The following is a 27233-nucleotide window of genomic DNA, read 5'->3' as shown; positions in this document are numbered from 1 at the left end:
TAACATATGCATTTCTGCGAACTTTATTGCCAAACTTAAATCATTGAAACTGAGTAGTTCTGCTTTATTAGTCAGCTTTCATCAGAATTCATTATTCACGGAGGATCCTCCTCTAGAATATTTATTTCTTATTGGCAAAAGGTTTGATAAAGAGGTTTCAGCTTTGTTCAAATATGTTCTGACCTCAGTTAATAATGAATTGTTGAACAGATTGATGGCGTCGTCAGGGACAGCCTTCTTTCTTCCTTAGTAACTAATTTCTTTGTGGAGGACTTTGAGGAAGAAACGCTGGAATCTACCAATTTGAAACACACAGCATTTTGGACAATTGCTGATGACACGGTTGTAATGCGGCCCCACGGTTGAATTAAATTGCGCGAGTTATAGATCACCTTACTTCCATCCATGAAAAAATTATGTTCACAGTGGAAATTGGCAGGAGGGTGTCCACAATGAGGAAATCAAAGAAAAACTGGGAATGAACTCCATAGATGTAGCAGTCAGGGCGAACAGGCTTTGATGGTAGGGTCATGTTACACGCATGGGAGAAGCAAGGTTACCCAAGAGACTCATAGGTTCAGCAGTAGAGGGTAGGAGGAGCCGGGGCAGACCGAGGAGAAGGTACCTAGATTCGGTTAAGAATGATTTTGAAATAATAGGTTTAACATCAGAAGAGGCACCAATGTTAGCACTGAATAGGGGAACATGGAGGAATTTTATAAGGGGGTATGCTCCAGACTGAACGCTGAAAGGCATAATCAGTCTTAAATGATGATGATGATGATGATGATGATGATGAGTGGAAATAGAAAAAGAGGGATGCCTTGCATTTTTGGATGCGGGGTTCGTCGCAAAGATGATGGCTTATTGGGACACGCAGTTTATTGCAAGGCGACCCATACGAACTTATGTTTACTTGCAAATAGTTGCCACTACCCTTTTTAGACGATGAATGTTCTGAGAACTTTAGTTCACTGAGCACTTAACGTTTCTGACGAGAGGTGAGCAGAATTAAGTGAATTTTTGAAGCAACCGATTATTCTCCATAATAGATACGTACGCTGCGGATAGAACCTAAGGTGGACATAAGGGACGAGAAAGAAGACAGCGAGGGACACTTACATCCCTGGCTTTCCTGCCATACGTGGGACGACTGTCATCAAAAATAGGTTGGATTCTCACCAAGCACAAAGTTAAAGTGATTTTTCGCCCTCCGCCGAAGACAGCAGTACTTTTGGTTACCGTCAAAGATGACATGCTCCACAAGAATACGTTTTTACAAGACCTCCTGCGAATATGTCCTTTCGAACATCGGGCAGAGGACTTGTACAGTTCATTAAAGAGGCATGAACAACCAGAGGTACACTGTGCTCTTTCACCCCAATAAATGGGCTCTGACTGAGCACTGTATCGACACCGGTCACGCTGTACGGTGTAAAAATGTCGAAATACTGACGTTGACTTCATACGTTTTTAGACTCGATGGTGAAAGAAGCAGTTGAAATTCGTTGGGCGAAGAATTTAATTAATAAAGACAACGGCTTCAGCCCGGACAGATAATGGAACCGGCGCTTTCGTTAATAGACTCGCAAAGGCGTCGCTACAACGCAGCTGCTGACGATACTTCGATATCGGAGCATGGATCGACTGGGCAGACAGTGACTCAATTTATGCATATATAACTTTGCCGTGGATCAACGTATTGGCGCTTGTGTATCTGTGGCTGCATGTACAGTGGCGCGGTCCGCGGATTTAAAGGGACGGAGCGAGTGCTGGCGTCTCCCGGTCAAAAGGTATACGGCGACATTTCAGGTGAAGAAAGAGGGTTTGCACGGATGGAAGCCCTAAATTTAATGGAGCAACGATGAATAACATGAGGAATAGTTGCCTCTTCTGTTTGACTGTCACGGATTTCGCTGTGCAGGTTAGGAAAAAAATCGGACGGGCTCAGAGATCTGCTCTGTCTACCAGCATTCCTTCTTTCATTTACAGTCCGAATAGTGAATAACTGTGAGTTGATGCTTTCGAGTTAGCAGTAGTAATAGCCTGATGATATTAAAAACAGTTGGAATGGATGATTCCCTGTCTTGTTAAGGGGACGAGTGTCGTCTTATGATTGCTAAACAGAATTCTATAATGAATCTTTTGCTGTGTACTGTTTTGAAACTTCGGGAGAGATTTCAACTGTGACCTAGGCTGGCACTCAATCCCTGACCCTTGTATTTCACATATAATGCCCCTACGGAGCGATCTGCACCCAGGCACGACGCACGAGCGGCTGTCAGTGCTTCGTCTCGCTTCTACTTTCCAAATTTCGCAGAAGCTGGACTGGCACTACAGAAAGTAAGGCATGTCACGGACAAATAGTTTTGCCACAATCTATGGTTTATTTCCAGAATGTTTGCAACATGGCATGGAGGAGTGTTACTTTGAAAGTTGCGAAGCAACAGAGAGAGGTACTGACTGTATTGAAGCAGTGATAACTGTTTCTGAGTGTTCCTGGATAGCTCAGTTGGTAAGAACATTGCCAGCTTGGATAGGTTCTGAGTTCAGGTCCCAGTGCGACACGTAGTTTTAATCTGCTGTAAATGTAAAGACATAAATCTGTTTAAACTGCGTCATTATTGTGGCTCAGCAGCGCTCCTGACCTTTAATTGAAGAGTGGTATGATTTTTTAATCGAAGAGTAGTATGTTTATTTGTTACGACGAGATAGAACTACAGTCGTCTAGCCATAGCTGTGGGTTTTTGATTGCTCCAGAACATAGATAATTGGAAACACAACATATGAAATAGTAGTTCACTTTATTACATGACTAACACAAAAAAATTTGCGTAATCGAATACAGTCCTTTGCCATAAAAGTGCTCGATGACATACAACTGCCACTGGCTATTAAAGCATCACTCTTTGCATACAATTACAACTCTTTCTCTTGAAATACAATGTTCAGCATCTACAAAAGTACATTTCCAACTGAGATTTGAGTAGCTCTTTAGTTCTACTCGATGATGTTGATTGCTTCAGCCGAGGTCACGAACTGGAGCGAACGCTTCCATGCTCAGCTCTATATTGATCTCCGTGCGAGGGCATTGCAGTGCTGATAGAGAAGTATGGTCTTGTTAAACCTGCCGTTGCGGATTGCAGCAAGATACCGCTACTGTCTATGGTATCGAAGTGCGCTGCCGAGTTTGATATGCGTCCGTGATCTCTGGACGACGCCACAGTATTGCAATTTTTTTACACTGGATCCTATGGTACACCTCTTTAGGGTTACTGGGTATCCAGGTGATATATGGAGATTCGCAGCTACGAATAAAGCAGTGTGAAGGACGTACCGTAAGTGGAAGTTTAAATAGCAGCGCGGCAGTAAACCCTACAGGAAATGAATAAAATTGCTTTTACTCGAACAGGGAGGCCGCAGTCCACATACAGAAGCTGTTTGTGTGTTAGACACGTGTTGTTTTCTGAAACGAAGTATTTTCGCATGCAGAGAACGCACTAACTCATCTGAGTCACCGAGGAGACTGGGTATTGCTTACAGGAGCTGGCCGTATAGGGTGGCGGCGCCCGGCGTGCCCTTTCTGGGCTGGGACCTTGGAACGACGGCGACTCCCCACACGTGACCCCCACAAGCCGAGCGATACGCCAGTCCGCGCCTCAACGCGTGGCGCAGACATCACGTCGCAACGACCTTCGCTGTAAGGCCGCATGTCGAGCTGCATCTCAAACAGACAAACACGCCGCGGAAGCAAACACAGTGTGAGAAATTCTAAGTGACAGGAAATTACCAAAAAGAAAAATTTTGCGAAACGTACCATTCATTGCAACTCTCTGAATACAAACTGCCTATTGGCTTCTGTCTCGGGTTCTTAGGCCGACGTTCATCTAATGATTTTTCTGACGTTTCGCCAGCACGAGTGGCTGGCATTGTCAAAGCTTCACCCTCCATTGCCGGTGGTGAACTGGAGCCGAGCTCGCGGCCGCAGACTATATGTACTTGGCGCGCCAACGTCCGAGGGCTTCCCCGCGGTCATTTCCGGTGCGGTTCTCCTCTTGCTACCTGCGACGGTCGTTCGCTGCAGTACGGGAAGCCAGGATCCGTTTACCTTAAGGCTTTCCTCTTTCTTGTTCAAACTGTTCGTGTGCTTTTGTATTTCTACAGCTTCTCTGAGCAAGCGCGTTTGATAGTGCTTCTCTACAGCCAGAACTTCCGTATCGGCGAATTTTATTACGTGGTCGGTCTCATTCAGTGCGTGCTCTGCCACGGCCGATTTCTCCACCTGCCCCAACCTGCAATTTCGCTTATGCTCTTTGATCCTGGTGTTAATTGATCGTCCAGTCATTCCGACATAAACTTTTCCGCATGTGCATGGTATACGGTATATTCCCGACATTGCAAGTGGGTCTCTTTTCTCCTTCGCCGATTTAAGACACTCTTTGATCTTCCTTGTCGGTTTGAAAATCGTCTTTACGCCATGTTTGCGCAATATACGGCCGATTCTGTCCGTCACTCTGGGAATGTATGGCACGAAGGCCGTACCCGACATTTCTTTTTCGCCGACACGGAAGTTCTGGCTGTAGAGAAGCACTATCATACGCGCTTGCTCAGAGAAGCTGTAGAAATACAACAGGGTGTATACGACCCGGGACAACCGGGAAATCCGGGAAAAACCCGGGAATTTTTTCATCCGGGAGAAAACCGGGAAAAACCCGGGAATTTTTCGGAATTCCGGGAATTTTTCATTGTTTTAGCTTTCGGTTAAATTTTTGTAATTTTGACTGCAGAATTGATTTTCTAGCAAAGATCGTTATTGTATCCTGCTACTGGAGAATGATACTGCAGCAATAAAATATAAACGAGAGGGGAAAAAAATTAGTGGCAAAGGGAATGTGCAATTTACAACGAAACCCCGTGCACGCACAAGCGTCTGCAAATAGCAAAAATATGAAAAAGGCCGTAGGGCGCAGACTGTAATTCTTCGTAACAATGAACTGCTTCCTATGAGCATGACGTCACAACTGTTCACATTAGGTTCGTTTGACCAATTGCCAGCGGTGTGTTGCGCATGCCCATTTGACTCGCGTATAAGCAGTACCTTCTCCCGCTCCCCGCTACGGCGCTACTTGTAGTTTGGCTGTTTGAGTTGTAGTGGGGAGGGGGTTAACCTGCACGTGTCCCATGTTTACGTTAAGTGATTTCGCTGCTTCTCTTCGTTTACAGCTCCCACGTCACATGAAAACAAAACGGATTTCTGTGGCCGTGAGCTATCAAGTGAATTAAAATACATTATTTTATTTCCAAGTTAGTAGCAGTCAAGCATTAATCGCCTTGCAGAACAATATTTTTGCAAGTTTGCTAAAGAAATTTGGCTTGATTAATCTTTCCGCTGGGGCGATCATTTTATTTGAAACGAAGTGTTTCATTCTTCAGTATTGGCTAGTTCCAACTGTTCGCTGAATTTCAGGTGCACGTTATCATCTTTTGCCATGTATGGCATTATGCCATAATAAAGAACCAAAAATGAGATCGCATAGTACTGGTACTCCAAGAAAATTTGAATCCCAAAAACCACACTGAAAAGCTTAATATCAGATGGGACCTGCTTCATCGTGAATCTGGAAAAAGCCAATTTGCACTTCAAGCTGCATTATGCATTTTAGTATGGTTTACAAAATTCCGATGCTCTTTGGAGTATCGTCTGATGCCCTGTCTCTTTGATGGTGTAATCTAAGCTCTCTTAGTGCTTTATACACACGAACATGCGGGCTTCCTACACCACTGCAGTTGCACACGCACAATAATGTCTGTTTTCTGGCGCTCTCTGGCAACTGGTAAATCGAACCTATTTCTAACAGTCTCCGGGTAATATTGCGAACGGTGGTTAGAAAAGCGTTACTTTCAAAGTAAATTTCTTTTTACCCAAGATGAATTATGTTACGTGTGAGAAACAGGGATGAATATCTAAATCACAGAGCGTTCGAAACTGAACAGTTTGAGGACCAGCCACTTACAAAAATTTCGAGCCGCGAAACATTTATGTCATAATTTTAAATTTACTGGCATATTTGTGTGATGTATCTTAAAGTATAACACACGCAAAAAAAGATCAATATTACATGTGAAAGCTTAGCTTCTGTTGTAGCGTGTTAATCTTAGAGACCAATATTATATGTGAAAGCTTAGCTTTTCTTGTAGATATACGGTACTGTGTACATTAATGTAAACCGTTAACTTTTCCTCTTGTGTGTTCGCGCTATGTAACAAGTGATGGTACTATTGGCTGACTAAAACACGTGTCCTATGCTCTGAATAGCTGCTGTCGTCGTCTGGCGAGATTTTGTGGCTTGAGATATGACTCGCTTACAAAAGGACATATCAACCTCGGTTTCAACGCTCCGGAAACTAACGCGTTGTGTTTGGTGCAATTCGAATTTATACTTTCGTAATACGAAAATATGCAGCGTATATGTTGCTGCAAAACAAAGGTCTTTCCAAAACTTCTCTGCCCCGTCTTTTCTTTTTTTTCCGGGAAGATCTACGCGATTGTATAAAACATTAACCATTCCAAGGATTGATAAGTTTTACAGTTGCGAGGGAAAATCTACGGAAAACGTACTGTCATTTAGCACGGAAAAGGTGTATTTTCGCCCGGGAAAAAGCATATTTTTTTAAACGGGATATCCGGGAGAAATCCGGGAATAACCCGGGAATTTTTTTTCCTTGTCCCCGTATACACCCTGTACAAAAACACGCGAACAGTTTCAACAAGAAAGAGGAAAGCCTTAAGGTAAACGGATCCTGGCTTCCCGTACTGCAGCGAACTACCGTCGCAGGTAGCAAGAGGAGAACCGCACCGGAAATGACCGCGGAGAAGCCCTCGGACGTTGGCGCGCCAGGTACATATAGTCTGCGGCCGCGAGCTCGGCTCCAGTTCACCACCGGCAATGGAGGGTGAAGCTTTGACAATGCCAGCCACTCGTGCTGGCGAAACGTCAGAAAAATCACTAGATGAACGTCGGCCTAAGAACCCGAGACAGAAGCCAATAGGCAGTTTGTCAACAAGTGGCCACGAAAGCCTTAACAATCTCTGAATACAGATTGGAGTAAAGACTAGCGCTGAAACCCCATAAAAGTAATGACTTTATATCCAAAACGCTCCCGAGTAGGCGTAGACACTTAATTTGGATTTCCTAAGGATCCACCCTACATCCCTAAAGCTCTAGGCAAAGAGAGCGTCGCAAATCCCGTGCCGTTTGAAGCACCTTCCGAAAATCTTACTTATGCGCAATCCTAAAGGCGATCCCATTTACTAGTATCACAGTTGATACTTGTGTTTCCATAGCTGTTGTATATTTTAAGTATCGAAAGTGTTCTATGACGCTGGAGAAAATCTACATCTACGTGATTACTCTGCTATTCACAATAAAGTGCCTGGCATCGACTAGTAATTTAATAAGAATTAAAACTGATACAGTACCTATGTACTACACAGAATATACACGTACAGTACCAATTCGCAAATTGCAAATTTGTGGTAAGGACTATGGGAACAAACTGCTGAGGTCATCTGTCCCTAGGCTTACGCACTAAGTAATCTAACTTTAACTTACGCTAAGCACAACACACACACCCATGCCCGAGGGAGGACTCGAACCTCCAACGAGGCATACCATTCGCAGTCGGTAGTAAAAATCCGATTTCAGCCACGTATACAGTACTGGCCATTAAAATTGCTACACCACGAAGATGACGTGCTACAGACGCGAAATTTAACCGACATGAAGAAGATGCTGTGATATGCAAATGATTAGCTTTTCAGAGCATTCACACAAGGTTGGCGCCGGTGGCGACACCTACAACGTGCTGACATGAGGAAAGTTTCCAACCGATTTCTCATACACAAACAGCAGTTGACTGCCGTTGCCTGATGAAACGTTGTTGTGATGCCTCGTGTAAGGATGAGAAATGCGTACCATCACGTTTCCGACTATGGTAAAGGTCGGATTGTAGCCTATCGCTATTGCGACATTGCTGCTCTCGTTGGTCGAGATCCAATGACTGTTAGCAGAATATGGAATAGGTGGGTTCAGGAGGGTAATACGGAACGCCGTGCTGGATCCCAACGGCCTCGAATCACTAGCAGCCGAGATGACAGGCATCTTATCCGCATGGCTGTAACGTATCGTGCAGGCACGTCTCGATCCCTGAGTCAACAGATGGGGACGTTTGCAAGACAACAACCACCTGCTCGAACAGTTCGACGACGTTTGCAGCAGCATGGACTATCAGCTCGGAGACCATGGCTGGGGTTACCCTTGACGCTGGATCACAGACAGGGGCGCTTGTGATGGCGTAGTCAACGACGAACCTGTGTGCACGAATGACAAAACGTCATTTTTTCGGATGAATCCACGTTCTGTTTACAGCATCATGATGGTCGCATCCGTGTTTGGCGACATCGCGGTGAACGCACATTGGAAGCGTGTATTGGTCATCGCCATACGACGTATCACCCGGCGTGATGGTATGGGGTGCCATTGGTTACACGCCTCGGTCACCTCTTGATCGCATTGACGGCACTTTGAACAGTGGACGTTAGATTTCATATGTATTACGACCCGTGGCTCTACCCTGCATTCGATCCTTGCGAAACCCTACATTCCAGCAGGATAATGCACGAGCGCGTGTTGCAGTTCCTGTATGGGCCTTTCTAGACACAGAAAATCTTCGACTGCTGCCCTGGCCTGCATATTCTCCAGACCTCTCACCAATGGAATACGTCTGGTCAATGGTGGCCGAACAACTGGCTCGTCACAATACGCCAGTCACCACACTTGATGAAGTGTGGTATCGTGTTGAAGCTGCATGGGCAGCTGTACCTGTACACGCCATCCAACCTCTGTTTGACTCAATGCCCACACGTATCAAGGCCGTTATTACGGCCAGAGGTGGTTCTTCTGGATACCGATTTCTCATGATCTATGCACCCCAATTGCGTGAAAATGTAATCACATGTCAGTTCTAGTATATTTGTGCAATGAATACCCGTTTATCATCTGCATTTCTTTTTGGTGTAGCAATTTTGATGGCCAATAGTGTATATTATTAAGTATGCACCCGTGACTTTGGAAAAACAATTACCGTGTTTATTTAATACTCGACTTTGTTCGAACAAATTAGTAAAATTCCCATTATTTTACCTTCATTCAGAATCAATGTTTTTGCCTTTCCAAAAGCTTATTATGAACCAGTGCTTTCGTCTTGAAGGAATGAACATATTGATGTACTACTGTAGTACTGGCATGAATGGGTAACATAAAATTTACGTCAAGGCCTCTATTTAGTTTGCTGGTGTAATATTTTATACTCAAAATGTTGATGAAAAAAGCGTAATTCCCATTTTTCATCTTGTAATCTAAATAAATCATTTTGACAGTAAGCTTTAAAATGCGGCAGAAAAAACAATCAGTACCTTGCGATACGTTCAGTATCGATGCCGTTCTTCTTAAATTATTGAGCTGTGTATCAATTTTAAGTTTGTAATCAGTGCCAAGTATGTTTTTTTATTTTATTTATTTATTTATTTATTTATTTTTTTTTTTTGAGGTTGTGGTAAGGTCCTATGGGACCGAACTACTGAGGTCATGTGTCCCTAAGATTACGCACTATTTAATCTCACTTAAACTAACTAACGATAAGGATAACATACGCACCCATGCCCATGGGAGGACTCCAAACTTCGGACGGGGGAAGCCGTGCGAACCGTGACAAGGCGCCCAAGACCGCGCGGCCAAGTATGGTATCAAATCTGGTATTGAAACATCTGTACATGCGTTTGTCGTATTCGTACTAAAAGTAATACAGGGAAAATAACTCTCCAGTTTGAATTTCATATCGAATGATTACTCCTCCGACAATAGCCGCTTTCTACCAGTGCTGTCACACGATTTTCCTGCCAATAACTAGAAAAGCCTCTGTGACGTCACAGGAGACACTCTGAATGGTGCTAAGGGGGCTTCTTACATTCACAACTTTTGCAAGCGACACGATTTCGGGAATATCCATCCCAACCCCCTAAGACAGCAGAGCTTCCAAACATCTTCCACTACCTGTCACCATCACCATAGCGGCCTCTCGCACAGCAATTAACGCCCGTAAAATTACTCTCGGGATTGAATAATTCCTGCTCTGACAACCCGTTGCTAACGGCTTGGAGATGATGGTCATAATTTCGTCAGCATACATTGCCGTTGTTCTGATGTGGCTGCAGCAAACATAACAGTGATTCTGCATAAAAAGTCGGAGGAACCAACGCAAAATGTGCCTCTCCTTCTGCGCTATTTCCGTATTTTTAGTCTTACAATTTTAGTTTCTTTTTAAAAAAAATTTTTTCTGTGTTTACCTTTATTCTCGTCATATACCTTAAATGAAAAGTCATAAGGTCTGTGATAGGTATTCCACTTCTCTAGCTTCAATCGTAACTTACTTTCCCCTCGGCTGTGCGTAAAGACTGTTTTCTGTGCAAAAAGTTGCGTCAAATTCATTAACACTGAAAATTTATTCAGGATCGGATGTTGATACAGGTCACGAATAATGCATATTAGAACGTTTAAGTATGGGTAACGAACTTCTTATTTACTGTTCCATTCGTTTTACCAATTCTGTCCATCAAAACTGTGAACATTACTATTGAAAAAAAGTGATCGCTGTTGTATTCAATAAATTCTTTCTCACTGGAATCCGGAGGAGGAGAATTCGCCTAATCTCCAGAATCCTGTTACAGACAGTAATGATACACCTCAGAACCAATTGAATTCTGTGAGCGCTCACTGTCTTCATATCTATACATTACGAGAAATCGCGACCAACAGATAGCAGTCAAGAGTTCAGCGCGCATCACAATGAGCAATGCAGTTTCACAGAACATTGCCGGCCGACAAAGTGTCTATTTGCTCGTTCTTTCGACTGTTAGAATGTATTTAACGGCGACTGCAGACATTCTACGGCTCGAGGTATAGCTATATTGAAGAATGAGGGTTAGAAATAATAAAATTGGCTGTTAATTATGGCTTGTTGGGGTATAGGACCCTCAAAAACGTAACAGCCATATATGCCGTCTACAGCCGTTTTCGATTGTATTAAGCAGTAAGTATTTCTTATTAAAACAGAAGAGCGTAGTTCTGTGTTTTCCTTTGTTGTCGTCAGTCTTGTGACTCATGTGTTGCAGTATACCACGAATTCCTCTCCTGTCTACCTCTTCACTTCAGAGTAGCAGTTACACCAACGTCCTCTGTTATTTGTGGGGTATATTTCGTCTACTCCTTTTGCCCCCTACATTTACCTATACTATTCCCTGCTGACTTAACGTATGCTCATCGTCCAATTCCTCTTTATGGGCTTACCTCACCGGCTCTGTGCAGACCCCCTCCTCATTTCTTACCTTATGAGTCCACTTAATTTTCTGCTTTCGTCTTTGACACAAATCGCAGGCAATTCCATTCTCTTTGTTTTGGGTTATCACGAAGTCCATGAAACACTTCCATACAAACAAAGCAGTTTTCCAGACGTGCCTTATAAATTCTTCTGACAGGTTGACCCCAATATTTGTTGCTGTTAGGCTGCTTTTAGCGACTAAAGCTCCCTTTGCGTGTGCTAGTCTGCTTCTCACATCCTCCTTGGTTCTCCCATCATGCATTGTTTTTCTTCGAAGATCCCCGAATTCCTTCACTCGTCTAATTATTGTTCTACATCTACATGGTTACTCTGCAGTTCACACTTACGTGCCTCGCAGAGGGTTCATCGAACCATTTTCATACTACTTCTCTACCATTCCACTCTCGATTGGCGCGTTCGAGCTCTGATTTCTCTTATTTTATTGTGATGATCATTTCTCCCTACGTAGGTGGGTGACAACAAAATATTTTCGCATTCGGAAGAGAAAGTTGGTGATTGAAATTTCGTAAATAGATCTCGCCGCAAAGAAAACAGCCTTTGTTTCAGTGACTGCCATCCCAACTCGCGTATCATATCAGTGACACTCTCACCCCTGTTGCGCGATAACACGAAACGAGCTGCCCTTCTTTGCACTTTTTTTCGATGTCCTCCGTCAATCCTACCTGGTAAGGATCCCATAACGCGCAGCAATATTCCAGCAGAGTACGGACAAGTGTAATGTAGGCTGTCTCTTTAGTGGGTTTGTCGCATCTTCTTCCTTCTTGTTCCTAATTTTGATGTTAAATTTATCGCTAATCACATTTCTGGTACTCCTCGTTAGTTTCGAATCTTAGATTTACTGAACGTTAAACTGTTCAAATGGTTCAAATGGCTCTGAGCACTATGGGACTTAACATCTGAGGTCATCAGTCACCTAGAACTTAGAACTTCTTAAACCTAACCAACCTAAGGACATGACACACATCCATGCCCGAGGCAGGATTCGAACCTGCAGTCGCGCGGTTCCGGATTGAAGCGCCTTTAACCGCTCGGCCACCGCGGCCGGCATTAATATGTTCACTCCACTTAACAACTTCTGTGACTTTTCTTCGCTTTCAGTGATTATCGCAATTTCATCAGCGGAACTTATAATTGGTGTTCACTCCGTTTCTGACTTCCACTCCTGAACGCTTATTGAACGATCCATACGTGGACACCCTACTACAGTAGAGAAATATTTACTACCGCTGGAGCCCGCAAAGGCGACAGAAATGAAACTGGCGAGCATTTCTCATTGAGTTTCGCGGCTGCCTGTTGCAGAGGAGAGGATGCCAACAGCCGAAGCGGTTCTGAGGTCACTGCTGTAGGCAGATCGGACGTCCGCCTCCCACTGGTGGCCACCAGCAAACTGCCGTCTTCCTTGCTCTGATGTCGCGCTCAACACTGCCGCGTCGTTCGAGACGGTATTCCAGATATGAAACTTCCTGGCAGATTAAAACTGTGTGCCGGACCGAGACTCGAACTCGGGACCTTTGCCTTTCGCGGGCAAGCGCTCTACCGACTGAGCTACCCAAGCACGACTCACGCCCCGTCCTCACAGCCTTAATTCCGCCAGTTTCTCGTCTCCTACCTTCCAAACTTCACAGCAACTCTCGGCTGTAGAGTGAAAATTTCATTCTAGAAACATCCCCCGGGCTGTGGCTAAGCCATTTCTCCGCAATATCCTTTCTTCCAGGAGTGCTAGTTCTGCAAGGTTCGCAGGAGAGTTTCTGTGAAGTTTGGAAGGTAGGAGACGAGGAACTGGCGGAATTAAGGCTGTGAGGACGGAGCGTGAGTCGTGCTTTGGTAGCTCAGTCGGTAGAGCGCTTGCCCGCGAATGGCAAAGGTCCCGAGTTCGAGTCTCGGTCCGGCACACAGTTTTAATCTGCCAGGTAGTTTCATATCAGCGCACACTCCGCTGTAGAGTGAAAATTTCATTCTATGTATTCCAGATATTAGGAATCTGTAACACTACTTATATCAGGATTACACACGTATCGTTTGGCTGATTTTTGCACTTGTTATGGCTCGACTGTTCGAAAAGAAGTCGGATTTTCAGATGTCAGACTACGGTGGCGCCCGTGAGGCAGAGCAGAGCACTATGGTGGGCAGTCGGAGAACTGAGGCGCTTTCGATTTTAAGTGATCGAATGTTACATCCGAGGACAAATCCTTTCGTTTCACATTGAGGACCGGCTCGTGGTGGCAGCACCCGGGACCAGAACGGGAATACCTGTCGGATATTTATCCCTTCTCGCTTGTTTCCAGTTCCCTCTCATTATGAGAATTCTGGAAACGGCTTTGTTATGTTCTCTTGTCGTACAAAGAGAACATTGCAGTTAAAGACGTATTAGAAATAGATCTTGCATAGTTTATACTTGCATTTTTTAAATTCAGCTGTGTGATTTGCAGACGCAGAGTTAAAAAAAAAAACAAATTTAATTCGCTTCTTGTTATTACAGAAATTTATTCGCCCAGATTGCATAAAAATACACAATGATTAACTTATGCGATCTATGCGAATAAGCCGGCCTGGGTGGCCAAGCGGTTAAAGGCGCTACAGGCTGGAACCGCGCGACCGCTACTGTCGCAGGTTCGAATCCTGCCTCGGGCATGGATGTGTGTGATGTCCTTACGTCAGTTAGGTTTAAGTAGTTCTAAGTTCTAGGGGACTGATGACCTTAGAAGTTAAGTCGCATAGTGCTCAGAGCCATTTGAACCATTTGTGCGAATAAACCTCCGTAATAAAAAGAACAATCGTGTTTAGATTCTGAAGTCGCGTCCAATACAGCTGACAATGTCAGGGTAATCATCGTAGTAGCACCGTATAACTTCACTACGAATTATTCCACTGATTGCCAAAAATAACAACGAAAACACGAGAGGATACAATATTTGGAAACAAGTACCGACGAAAGTAGTGAATTACTTAACTTTTGTAATCGATACTTTAGTTAAGTTCTCCAGAATTCATTAAGTTTGTTGTGACAGAAACAAATACGATTAACCAACTGCAGTTTTTACTGCAAATTCTTCGAATTAAGTGCGCTGGTTTACTTGATTTTGGAACATCGTAATAACTATATGTCCAGTACCGAAAATATAGCCAGAGCATTATCAAGAATCGATTTGAGACTGTAATAAGCGAAATAATTTTTATTGTACCAATCAGTTTCTTGTAAACCGCATGAAATAAGCAAAGACAAAAACTCTGAGCCAAAAAATTTTTTTTTTATTCTGTGCAAAAAGGAAAACGTCTGAAAGACTACTCTTAGAGACGACTGTAGTTTTCCTTCACTTACATGAAACTACTTTCTTTGTAGGCGCTTCAGACGACATGAAATGCCACGTTTACAGACGCGTCTGAGAACAGAGTACAGCAAGCTGCTTGCGTGATGCGGACGGCGACGCTGACAGCTGGGCAGTACACAAAGGAATTAAAGAAGTCAGTTGCCAGTGGGCATTGACTTGTACTAATGGGGCAGGTAAAAGCTTTTGCCAGACCGGGATTCGAACCTTAGTCTCACGTTTACTGGGAAGATGCGCGGACCACTGCACCATTCGGACGCAGTAGTCTCCTTAACGGACTACCCCAGTACGCCTTCCGTCAGACCCAAATTCTTACCATAAGTTTATGTTGATTCCCTTAAGAGTTGGCGAGTTGCTGCGACTAATGGAGCTTTTGAGCAGGGCACTACATTAACTTATGTTGAGGATTTAGGTCTGACGGGAGGCGTGCTAGCGTAGTCCGTCCAGTTACGGAGACCACTGTGTCTGAATGCCGTAGTGGTCAACGCATCTGCCTAGTTAGCAGGAGACCCGGGTTCGAATCCCTATCTGGCACAAATATGAATCGATGTCCCCAGGCAGCTAACGTCTTTAATTCCTTTGTGTTTTGATTCATAGTGGCTCAGGATTACCACGTGACTAGTTAGGCAGTACTTATGTAAGAGCTCGACTGTGTATTAGAATGCCTTTGGTTCTCAGAACAGAGCTGTCTATTCGTTGACGATGTTGCGGCCGTCACCAGCCAGCACTGCGGCATGACCGCGCAGTCCGGAAATACGCCGAGCTGCCTGGGGCGGGGCGACGCTTTTCGTGGTCTGCCTGCTGCCTTCCACGCACATCACCGGCCAACTTCCGCGTTCACTTGTGCGGAGCGCTCTCAAGAGACTGAACACCAGCAGAAGCTGCTGAACCACGTTACTCGGCACCTCCTGCAGTGCCACTCTGCACTATATTTAATCACTATGTGTCAGGTCCGGCATTGACCGGGTATTTATTTTGCCAGTCTTTTTTTTATATTAGAAACGAAAAGAAACGAACTGTGTTTTTAGCGTAATGTTGTTGTTGTTGTTGTGGTCTTCAGTCCTGAGACTGGTTTGATGCAGCTCTCCATGCTACTCTATCCTGTGCAAGCTTCTTCATCTCCCAGTATCTACTGCAACCTACATCATTCTGAATCTGCTTAGTGTATTCATCTCTTGGTCTCCCTCTACGATTTTTACCCTCCACACTGCCCTCCAATGCTAAATTTGTGATCCCTTGATGCCTCAAAACATGTCCTACCAACCGATCCCTTCTTCTAGTCAAGTTGTGCCACAAACTTCTCTTCTCCCCAATCCTATTCAATACCTCCTCATTAGTTATGTGATCTACCCACCTTATCTTCAGCATTCTTCTGTAGCACCACATTTCGAAAGCTTCTATTCTCTTCTTGTCCAAACTAGTTATCGTCCATGTTTCACTTCCATACATGGCTACACTCCATACAAATACTTTCAGAAACGACTTCCTCACACTTAAATCTATACTCGATGTTAACAAATTCCTCTTCTTGAGAAACGCTTTCCTTGCCATTGCCAGTCTACATTTTATATCCTCTCTACTTCGACCATCATCGGTTATTTTACTCCCTAAATAGCAAAACTCCTTTACTACTTTAAGTGTCTCATTTCCTAATCTAATTCCCTCAGCATCACCCGACTTAATTTGACTACATTCCATTATCCTCGTTTTGCTTTTGTTGATGTTCATCTTATATCCTCCTTTCAAGACACTGTCCATTCCATTCAACTGCTCTTCCAAGTCCTTTGCTGTCTCTGACAGAATTACAATGTCATCGACGAACCTCAAAGTTTTTACTTCTTCTCCATGAATTTTAATACCTACTCCGAATTTTTCTTTTGTTTCCTTTACTGCTTGCTCAATATACAGATTGAATAACATCGGGGAGAGGCTACAACCCTGTCTTACTCCTTTCCCAACCACTGCTTCCGTAATATCGAAAAAAATTAATTTCCATGTGTTGGTGAAAACACCTTTGAAATTATGCAGTAGACTCGGTGTGAGATGCTCCCGGACAGTGTCTTAAGCCGGGCGTTTTGGTAAACGTCTGTATGGCAACGCCTCTTCATAACTCTATAGACGGCTACTTTTTTCGGCTACAGCGGTTTGCTGTTCACAGCTGAAAGGTGTCAAAAGCGCTGCGAGGTGTCAGGTATTTCCTTAAATTGACTCGAATATAGGCGTTTCTTAGAAGTAAAGAATAAATGTATTAAAACTTTATGCACATCAATGCTGGTGGCGTGATATGCCCTGAAATATGGTAGGTAGGTGGTTCTTACCCCCAAGAGGGGCTGTTGCCCGACAGTAAGGGACATCTGCACTAAGTTTGGTTGAAATCTGTCGAGTGGTTTAGGAATTGTAGAAAACAGACACACACACACACACACACACACACACACACACACAGAGAGAGAGAGAGACACACACGTGCCTCGCTGCGCCCTCTACCCTCCCCTCCTAGCCGGCCGCTGTGACCGAGCGGTTTTAGGCACTTCAGTCCGGAACCGCGCTGCTGTTACGGTCGCAGGTTCGAATCCTGCTTCGGGAATGTATGTGTGTAATGTCCTCAGCTTAGTTAGGTTTAAGTAGTTCTAAGTCTAGGGGACTGATGACGTCAGGTGTTAAGTCCCGTAGTGCTCCTCACCACAACAGGCCACTCGACCGCCAGCCTCTACAGCTCCAGTAATCCCTCAATCAATCCAACAGCGAGGTCATGTGCAGTGTGTAACAAGAAATGTTATGTCCAGTGAAATGGATGATAATTGTGAAATACTGTATGTCTGAAACCTATACCGTGCTCATCTAGTGCCTAAACAATAACTAGTGGGCACCTTAACATATCAATGACTGGGAATTTGTTAAATACAGCGCGGGGCAAACAAAAGTGGCCTCGATGAGGGGATGCGATTCGACGTGAATGTATGCATGTCACCATACCCCGTGACGTACGTACAACGTGTACGCCCGCCTCGTGTCCCACTGCATACAGTGGAGTATATTTACACATCTTCACACCAGACAGGGTTGTTAGCAGACATCAGGCTGGTCGCGGCCCTAGCTGGCCACCCAGGTCACGTGGTCTGTTAGTTTGCGATTACGAGGGTTGTTTTTTAAGTAAGGGCCGTTCGCGCGTATAGTCCCGTAGTTCGCGCGGACGCCGCAACAAGCCACCGCGCCACTTGCCGGCATCCTTCACTGATGCAAGTTGCAGCTCTGTAGCTGACGTGTACGCATCTCTGTGCTACTTTATAATGTTTACGATTATTGAATCGCCCGCCGCGTGTGAGATACGGTCAGTGAAACGTTTTTTGACCGCGCGAAGCCTATCAGCTGCAGAAATTCATCGTCAGTTAACAGAAGTTTATGGCTTGAATGTAATGAGTGAAGGTAAAGTGCATCAGTGGGTTAGAGAGTTTAAAAATGGCCGTCAAAACGTCCATGACGAAGAACGCTCAGGCCGGCCCTCTGTGATCACTGATGATTTGGTGGCTGCAGTCGAAACAAAGATTCGTGACAGAAGATTTACAATTTCCACTCTTTCTTTGGAATTTCTACAAGTTTCAAGATCGGTTTTGTACAAAATTGTGTCTGAAAACCTAAACTTTAAGAAACTTTGTTCTCGGTGGGTACCCAGAATCCTCACAGAGGACCACAAAGGGAAGAGATTTGCCACTTCATTGGACTTTTTGATTCGTTATGAGGAAGAAGGGGATGACATGTTGAGTCAAATTGTCATTGGAGATGAAACATGTCCCATATCACTCCCGAAAGCAAGCGACAATCGATGGAATGGCGACACACGACCTCACCCGTCAAGGTCAAAGCCAAACAGACGCTGTCAAAGCGCAAGATTATGGCAACTGTGTTCTGGGACCGGCGCGGTGTTTTGCTAGTGGACTTTATGCCACGAGGAACGACAATCAACTCAGATGCCTACTGTGCAACTCTAAAGAAGCTCCGCAGAGCAATTCAAAACAAAAGGCGCGGCATGCTGACAAAAGGAGTTTTGCTCCTGCACGATAACGCTAGGCCTCACACCTCTCAAAAGACTCGGGATTTGGTTGATTCTTTTGGCTGGGAAGTTTTGGACCATGCACCATACATCCCCTACCTTGCTCCTAGCGATTTTCACCTTTTCCGGTACCTGAAACACCATCTTGGCGGGCAGCGCTTCAATGACGACGATGAAGTGAAAGCGGCCGTGAACTCTTGGCTGTCGGAGCAGGCGCCGAATTCTTTGAAGAGGGAATTAAAAACTTAGTTGTACGGTATGACAAGTGCTTAAATAAACAAGGCAACTATGTAGAAAAATAGGTAAAAGTGTGTAGAATCAGAAAATAAAAGTTTTTTTACAAAAGTATTTGTATCTTTTTTAAAAAATAAAAACGGCCCTTATTTAAAAAACAACCCTCGTACTTCGTCTGGGTAGCCCTCAGGTCTAAGCTGTATTGCAATAACCCTCATAGTCTTCAAGAACTGCTGCAGAACATTTCGGATGAGACTGCAGCAGTTCCAGCAGTCGAGCTTCGATCCGCCTTCAGCAACACAGACTAGGGTCCAAAATTGCCAAGAGATGAATGGCGCTCACTTTCAACATGTGCTATAGTCAGGATAACTCTGTTTCCTTTCCTGTGCTGTGCTGTTTTGTAGTCGTTTCCTTATTTGCCCCACCCTGTATTTGTCTGTTCTGACGCTAGCAATTATGTGAAGTGCGTAAGTTGCCGACGTATTACCTTAACGCATCTGCGTCGGATCTTTCGCCGGACTGGTATTTATAAGTCACTTCGCCTGTACAAGTGGCTAGCATTCTCAAAGATGGTGATGATGATGTTTGGTTTGTTGGGCGCCCAACTGCGCGGTTATCAGTGCCCGTACAAATTCCCAACCTTTGCTCAGACCAGTCTCACCACTTTCATGAATGCTGATGAAATGATTAGGACAAGAAAAACACCCAGTCATCTCGAGGCAGGTGAAAATCCCTGACCCCGCCGGGAATCGAACCCGGGACCCCGTGCTCGGGAAGCGATAACGAGACCACGAGCTTCAGACCATTCTCAAAGAATTATCCTCCATTGTTTATGGCTGCACAAGTCTCAATGATCAAATAAATTACTTGCTCTAACGTTTGTAGTATGGATGAATTACAGTACTGACATCATAGGTATAAAATCTGACTTTTTCATTTTGTTTTGTCTGATAGTGTCGTTTGGAAAATTATCGGTTCATCTGAGAAATAGATCTAACGATGATATTCGGTGTCGATAAAAGCTGTGAGAATGATGTGGCTCTAAATTTTACGATGAATTATGCAGCGGCAAGTAGCTGCTCCTGAGTACGAAATGGGCGTTTTTGAGAATTAATGCCTACGATTTTTAGTAATGGAAAATAAGCTGACAATAAATCCATTTGTCGCCTGAAGCGGAATGGGCAGCAATGTCGGCATTCTCTCTGTGGTGGTTTCCACAGAGTTCTTCCGTGGATAACACTTTATCAAACCCTTAAACGTGACAATCAACATTTTAAGACGTAAAGCAGGAAAATTAGTTAAAATAATCTGTTTTGCCGCGTTGTTGTTCAAAGTTTTTGAAACTTTTTTCCTTGAATACATTTTACGTAATTGTTATGAACAGACCTTTGAGATCTTTGAAAGCTGCCTGAATTCAAAAATCATTTGCCACATCGTATGCTACCAACACACATGAGCACTAAAGCAGGCTGTGGCGTAAAATAAATATGCGAATAAGTCTATTGTGAATAAAATATAATTGTTAACCAGTCAGACAAACAAGTGCCATCAATTAAAATCAAATGTGACATTGTCACATTGCGAAAAAATGGCTCTGAGTACTATGCGACTTAACTTCGGAGGGCATCAGTCGCCTAGAACTTAGAACTAATTAAACCTAACCTAAGGACATCACACACATCCATGCCCGAGGTAGGATTCGAACCTGCGACCGTAGCGGTCGCTCGGCTCCAGACTGTAGCGCCTAGAAACGCACGGCCACTCCGGCCGGCGTCACATTGCGAAATGTGTTGGTTATCAACAATGACCAGTACGATCCAATTGCATTCTCACTGAGCTGCAATTCTACTCCCTCCCTCTTTCGCTTTCTCTCTGGTCTCGTTCGTGACTTCTGTTGGAACCCGCCGACAATACCAAGCTTCTATGTAAGGCGGCGAGTGAGTTATCGGTCTTGTGTTCGCAACGGCTTGCCGTCCCTGTATAGGTCTGCCCTTCCAGGGACTTGCGCTCTGATCTCGTAAGTTGGCTTTCTTGCAACCAAGTGAGTGCACACCGAAGCGTGAAACTCGCGCCACTACTTAAGTCGTGCCAGCATCGCTTGATAGGCGTCATTAGGCAGGAAGAGATTTCTTGCAGCCATGCTCCTGCACGTATTGTGAAACTATACTTGTTCGTACTATTCACATTCGTTAATCCACGAGGTGCATTCAAGTTCTAAGGCCTCCGATTTTTTTCTAATTAACTACTCACCCGAAATCGATGAAACTGGCGTTACTTCTCGACGTAATCGCACTGCAGACGTACACATTTTTCACAACGCTGACGCCATGATTCCATGGCGGCGGCGAAGGCTTCTTTAGGAGTCTGTTTTGACCACTGGAAAATCGCTGAGGCAATAGCAGCACGCCTGGTGAAAGTGCCGCCACGGAGAGTGTCTTTCATTGTTGGAAAAAGCCAAAAGTCACTAGGAGCCAGGTCAGGTGAGTAGGGAGCATGAGGAATCACTTCAAAGTTGTTATCACGAGGAAACTGTTGCGTAACGTAAGCTCGATGTGCGGGTGCGTTGTCTTGGTGAAACAGCACACGTGCAGCCCTTCCCGGACTTTTTTTGTTGCAGTGCAGGAAGGAATTTGTTCTTCAGAACATTTTCGTAGGATGCACCTGTTACCGTAGTGCCCTTTGGAACGCAATGGGTAAGGATTACGCCCTCGCTGTCCCAGAACATGGACACCATCATTTTTTCAGCACTGGCGGTTACCCGAAATTTTTTTGGTGGCGGTGAATCTGTGTGCTTCCATTGAGCTGACTGGCGCTTTGTTTCTGGATTGAAAAATGGCATCCACGTCTCATCCATTGTCACAACCGACGAAAAGAAAGTCCCATTCGTGCTGTAGTTGTGCGTCAACATTGCTCGGCAACATGCCACACGGGCAGCCATGTGGTCGTCCGTCAGCATTCGTGGCACCCACCTGGATGACACTTTTCGCATTTTCAGGTCGTCATGCAGGATTGTGGACACAGTACCCACAGAAATGCCAACGCTGGAGGCGATCTGTTCAACAGTCATTCGGCGATCCCCCAAAACAATTCTCTCCACTTTCTCGATCGTGTCGTCCGACCGGCTTGTTCGAGCCCGAGGTTGCTTCGGTTTATTGTCACACGATGTTCTGCCTTCATTAAACTGTCGCACCCACGAACGCACTTTCGACACATCCATAACTCCATCACCATATGTCTCCTTCAACTGTCGATGAATTTCAATTGGGTTCACACCACGCAAATGCAGAAAACGAATGATTGCACGCTTTTCAAGTAAGGAAAACGTCGCCATTTTAAGTATTTAAAACAGTTGTCATTCTCGCCGCTGGCGGTAAAATTCCATCTGCCGTACGGTGCTGCCATCTCTGGGACATATTGACAATGAACGCGGCCTCATTTTAAAACAATGCGCATGTTTCTATCTCTTTCCAGTCCGGAGAAAAAAAATCGGAGGCCTTAGAACTTGAATGCACCTCGTATAGTGTGGGGAGTAGAGACGTGATATTTGAAAGCAACACCTCTCTCCACGTACAGCTCTATAGACAATCGCGTATGCTTGAACACGTCTGGAGATTCCTGCACGCTAATAGCCAAGTTTTTCTGCGGCACTAACATTCTGCTTGGAGGGGGGATTTACCAGACGAGAGCATTTCACAGCGATATATCGAGGCTAGTGCTGGCCAGGGACTGTATTTTCCGGAAGTGCAGCTTCTGCTCTGTTTCAGTCGGAGACTCCGGTTGAACAGGAAGCGAGAGAATTCAATCAGTCGGTCTCCGTGTTGCTTCATCAAATACCACATATAGCATGAGGCATCCATTTTATTTAATATTTCTTGATATGCTAAAGATATTGGTAATCCGTTTTCATTATGATGAATAGTCTCTGTGGTATCATAAATCAGAGAACAGCCTGTTATCGAAACCTTATTAACCACAGAGAAGCAGGTATCAAATTAGCTTTCATGAATTTAACTACAGAGTTTTTCGTTACAGAGTAGTGTTTCTAGATGAGTCCTCATGCTCTGTATGTGTGCTTCGTAAGTTTGTACATTGTCAGCTTATTTTCCATTACTAAAAATCATTGTAGACTGAAATAGCATTTACAGATTGATAATGCCACGACACTAAATATTTCACGAGCAGCGTATATTAAATGAACTTAATATTTGTGCCAGTAGCCCGTTGAACTTCATCCACATTTTCTGATGGACAATTTCACAAATAAATCTGCTGTCGTATCTAGGCAGAGCGTACGTACCTCCGGAACAAGTTGCAAATGTCAGCTTACTTTCAGACCAATGCTCAGAAAATTTTTGTTGTCATTGAAATTGCGAATTTCGGGCTTTGCCTTAAGAACACACATTCAACCCTCATTACTCCGAAATTGCTTTGAGACGGTCGGTCGAGGGAAATCTCAACACTAGAACGAATCTGTGGCAAGATAACTCAAGCTTCCCTGACTCAGATTTGTCAGTTATCGAGTTTTATGCCAAAAATCAATTGACTGTCTTCCACCAGGCAGTCTGCTCCGCAGACATCGCTCAGGTTCAGGTTTTATTCTTTTTTATAAATGAAATTAGTGCTTTTGACTCCATTTTTGGCATTATACGGAAATGAGAAGTGTGAAAACCTGTATCTGGTTGTTTGGTCATGAAATTGGCCCTCTAAAATTAGAAACTGGAAACACTTAAAATGGCACATTATCGAAGATTTTAAAAATTAAGTGAACAGGTAAAGTAGGAAATGAAGTAGTGCAAAAGTCTATCGATCCTCCCAGAAGAAGGGGCAGGTTAGTGGGACATCTCCTATGGCATCCAGGAATGGTTAACTTGCTGAAAGAAACAGTAGAGCGGATAACAATAAGAACTGAGAAAGAGAGACAAGATAATGCAAAAATGATAAAGCGGTGGGTGAATGTGATAGAGATGAAAATATTAACACAAGGTGGAAAACATGGAAGACAGAGTCAAACGTGTCAGGAGACATAAAAGTGAAAGACAGAGGGGAGAGAGAGAGAGAGAGAGAGAGAGAGAGAGAGAGAGAGAGAGAGAGAAATTGGATGGAAGGAGATTGGTAACGGATACTGAAGGACATTATAAAACAAAGTTTTCAGGAGTGCATAGCGGGGACACCGTGAGACTACTGCGTAATAAAAGATTTCGCCCGTAACGGGCTATTTATCGGGAGCTATGGCTAGATAATACACAGAAAATCATTTTCTGATTCACTCGCTTTTTATTTTAAAGTACTGTATGTTTCAGCCATTATGTCATGGTCGTCATTTGGATTTCGTGCAGTTGACGTACGTGTTTGTGGCGTACATAAGTGACGTACTTTTAGGAGATATCGATGTGAGAAGACTCATAACCTTCTTCTCTCATCGCTGCAAATAGAACGTAGGAATGACCGTCGAAACGCATAGTAAGCTTTGAAAGAAGAAAATACTGGAACGAAAATTTATTTATTCCTGTATCTGTTGGTTGAATGGTGGCCGGTGTGGCCGAGCAGTTCTGGCGCTTCAGTGTGGAACCGCGCGACCGCTACTGTCGCAGGTTCGAATGCTGCCTCGGGTATGGATGTGTGTGATGTCCTTAGGTTAGTTGGGTTTAAGTAGTTCTAAGTTCTAGGTGACTGATGACCTCAGAAGTTAAGTCCCATAGTGCTCAGAGCCATTTGAACCATTTTTTTGTTGGTTGAATGGACTGCGGGTAAACAGGAAAATAGAAGCATTTAAAAAGTACGAAGCCAAAAATTAAGCAGGCCGACAAAAGAAGGAATGAGGAGGTTCTCCCGAGGTTTAGCGAGGAAAGATGGTAACTATCAGGACACTTTCTAAGGTATCCGGTAATAACTTTGATGGTACTACAGCCAGCTGTAGAGGAGATAAATAGTAATGGAAGAGAGGACTGAAATACGCGTAATAAATAGTGGACATTGGGTGTGACTGCTTCTCTGACAGCCGGCCGCTGTGGCCGAGCGTTTCTAGGGCCTTCAGTCCGGAACCGCGCTGCTGCTACGGTCGCAGGTTCGAATCCTGCCTCGGGCATGGATGTGTATGATGTCCTTAGGTTAGTTAGGTTTAACTAGTTGTAAGTTCTACATCAACAAAAACAAAACGAGGATAATGGAATGTAGTCGAATTAAGTCGGGTGATGATGAGGGTATTAGATTAGGAAATGAGACACTTAAAGTAGTGAAGGAGTTTTGCTATTTGGGGAGCAAAATAACTGATGATGGTCGAAGTAGAGAGGATATAAAATGTAGACTGGCAATGGCAAGGAAAGCGTTTCTGAAGAAGAGAAATTTGTTAACATCGAGTATAGATTTAAGTGTCAGGAATTCATTTCTGAAAGTATTTGTATGGAGTGTAGCCATGTATGGAAGTGAAACATGGACGGTAAATTGTTTGGACAAGAAGGGAATAGAAGCTTTCGAAATGTGGTGCTACAGAAGAATGCTGAAGATTAGATGGGTAGATCACGTAACTAATGAGGAAGTATTGAATAGGATTGGGGAGAAGAGAAGTTTGTGGCACAACTTGACGAGAAGAAGGGATCGGTTGGTAGGACATGTTCTGAGGCATCAAGGGATCACCAATTTAGTATTGGAGGGCAGCGTGGAGGGGAAAAAATCGTAGAGGGAGACCAAGAGATGAACACACTAAGCAGATTCAGAAGGATGTAGGTTGCAGTAGGTACTGGGAGATGAAGAAGCTTGCACAGGATAGAGTAGCATGGAGAGCTGCATCAAACCAGTCTCAGGACTGATGACAACAACAACAACAACAACAACAAGTTCTAGGGGACTGATGACCTCAGACAACAACAACAACAACAAGTTCTAGGGGACTGATGACCTCAGATGTTAAGTCCCATAGTGCTCACAACCATTTGAACGTTTTTTGCTACTCTGACGTGAAGAGTATCGTGTAGGAGGAGAATCAGCGCAGCGGGTCGTATCAAACTAGTAATGAGGCTGACGACGTAAAAACAAGTACAGTAAACGTATTATCATAAGGGAAGGCTATATTTTTTAAACGCTCTGGCACAGTATTCTTTTGCTGCCGTGATTCTCAACGCGAGTGGATTTGTGTGCAGTGTCTTCTGCACGCTTTCCCTCGCGAGACGCGTAACGTACGGGACGGGAGTTGCAGTTTAGCGGTGAGGCCACATGTGAGTGTGGGCGTGTTGTCGCCTTGAGGTGAGGGGGTGGTGCAGTGCGGCAGTGCAGCGGATCAATACCAAGGCGTCTAGCTGGTGCTGGTGGTGGTGTTGGTGTTGGTGGTGGTCGCTGCACCCACTGTGCCGGCACGGGACGGGGAGCCGAGTCGGCTCCCCCAGGGCAGCGCAGCCCGGCAGCCGCCTTTACAGGGAAACGCTTTCCGCCGAGTGCAGCGCCGCGCCGCCATGCAGACCGGGGCAGGAAGATAACTCGAGGCACGGCGCAGGGCGAGCGAACCCAACAGGGCTGCACAAGTAGCCTCTGCTCTGGCCTCTACATCTGCACTCTCCAGCTACCTAGCGATACGCGGCGGACGGTTCCTCTGTTGATGTTGTTGTTGTTGTTGTTGTTGTGGTCTTCAGTCCCGAGACAAGTTTGATGCAGCTCTCCATGCTACTCTATCCTGTGCAAGGTTCTTCATCTCCCAGTACCTACTGCAACCTACTAACTTCTGAATCTGCTTAGTGTATTCATCTCTTGGTCTCACCTACGATTTTTACTCTCCATGCTGCCCTCCAATATTAAATTGGTGATCCCTTGATCCCTCAGAACATGTCGTACCAACCGATCCCTTCTTCTGGTCAAGTTGTGCCACAAACTTCTCTTCTCCCCAACCCTATTCAATACTTCCTCATTAGTTATGTGATCTACCCATCTAATCTTCAGCATCCTTCTGTAGTACCACATTTCGAAAGCTTCTATTCTCTTCTTGTCCAAACTATTTACCGTCCATGTTTCACTTCCATACATGGCTACACTCCATACAAATACTTTCAGAAACGACTTCCTGCCACTTACATCTATACTCGATGTTAACAAATTTCTCTTCTTCAGAAACGCTTTCCTTGCCATTGCCAGTCTACATTTTATATCCTCTCTACTTCGACCATCATCAGTTATTTTGC

At 44.5% G+C, this 27233-nt stretch overlaps 1 protein-coding gene across 1 annotated transcript in view; it reads left to right on the top strand.

The window, feature by feature from the left end:
* The window catches only part of LOC126176068 (uncharacterized), a 951488-nt gene that overhangs the window by 602048 nt on the left and 322207 nt on the right, over window positions 1-27233 (top strand). The gene's annotated exons all lie outside the window — the stretch shown is intronic.

Source organism: Schistocerca cancellata, chromosome 3 (genome assembly GCF_023864275.1).
Source record: "Schistocerca cancellata isolate TAMUIC-IGC-003103 chromosome 3, iqSchCanc2.1, whole genome shotgun sequence".
Lineage (NCBI taxonomy): Eukaryota > Metazoa > Arthropoda > Insecta > Orthoptera > Acrididae > Schistocerca > Schistocerca cancellata.
Note: the sequence above shows the minus strand (reverse complement) of the source record. Positions and strands in the feature narration are given on the sequence as shown.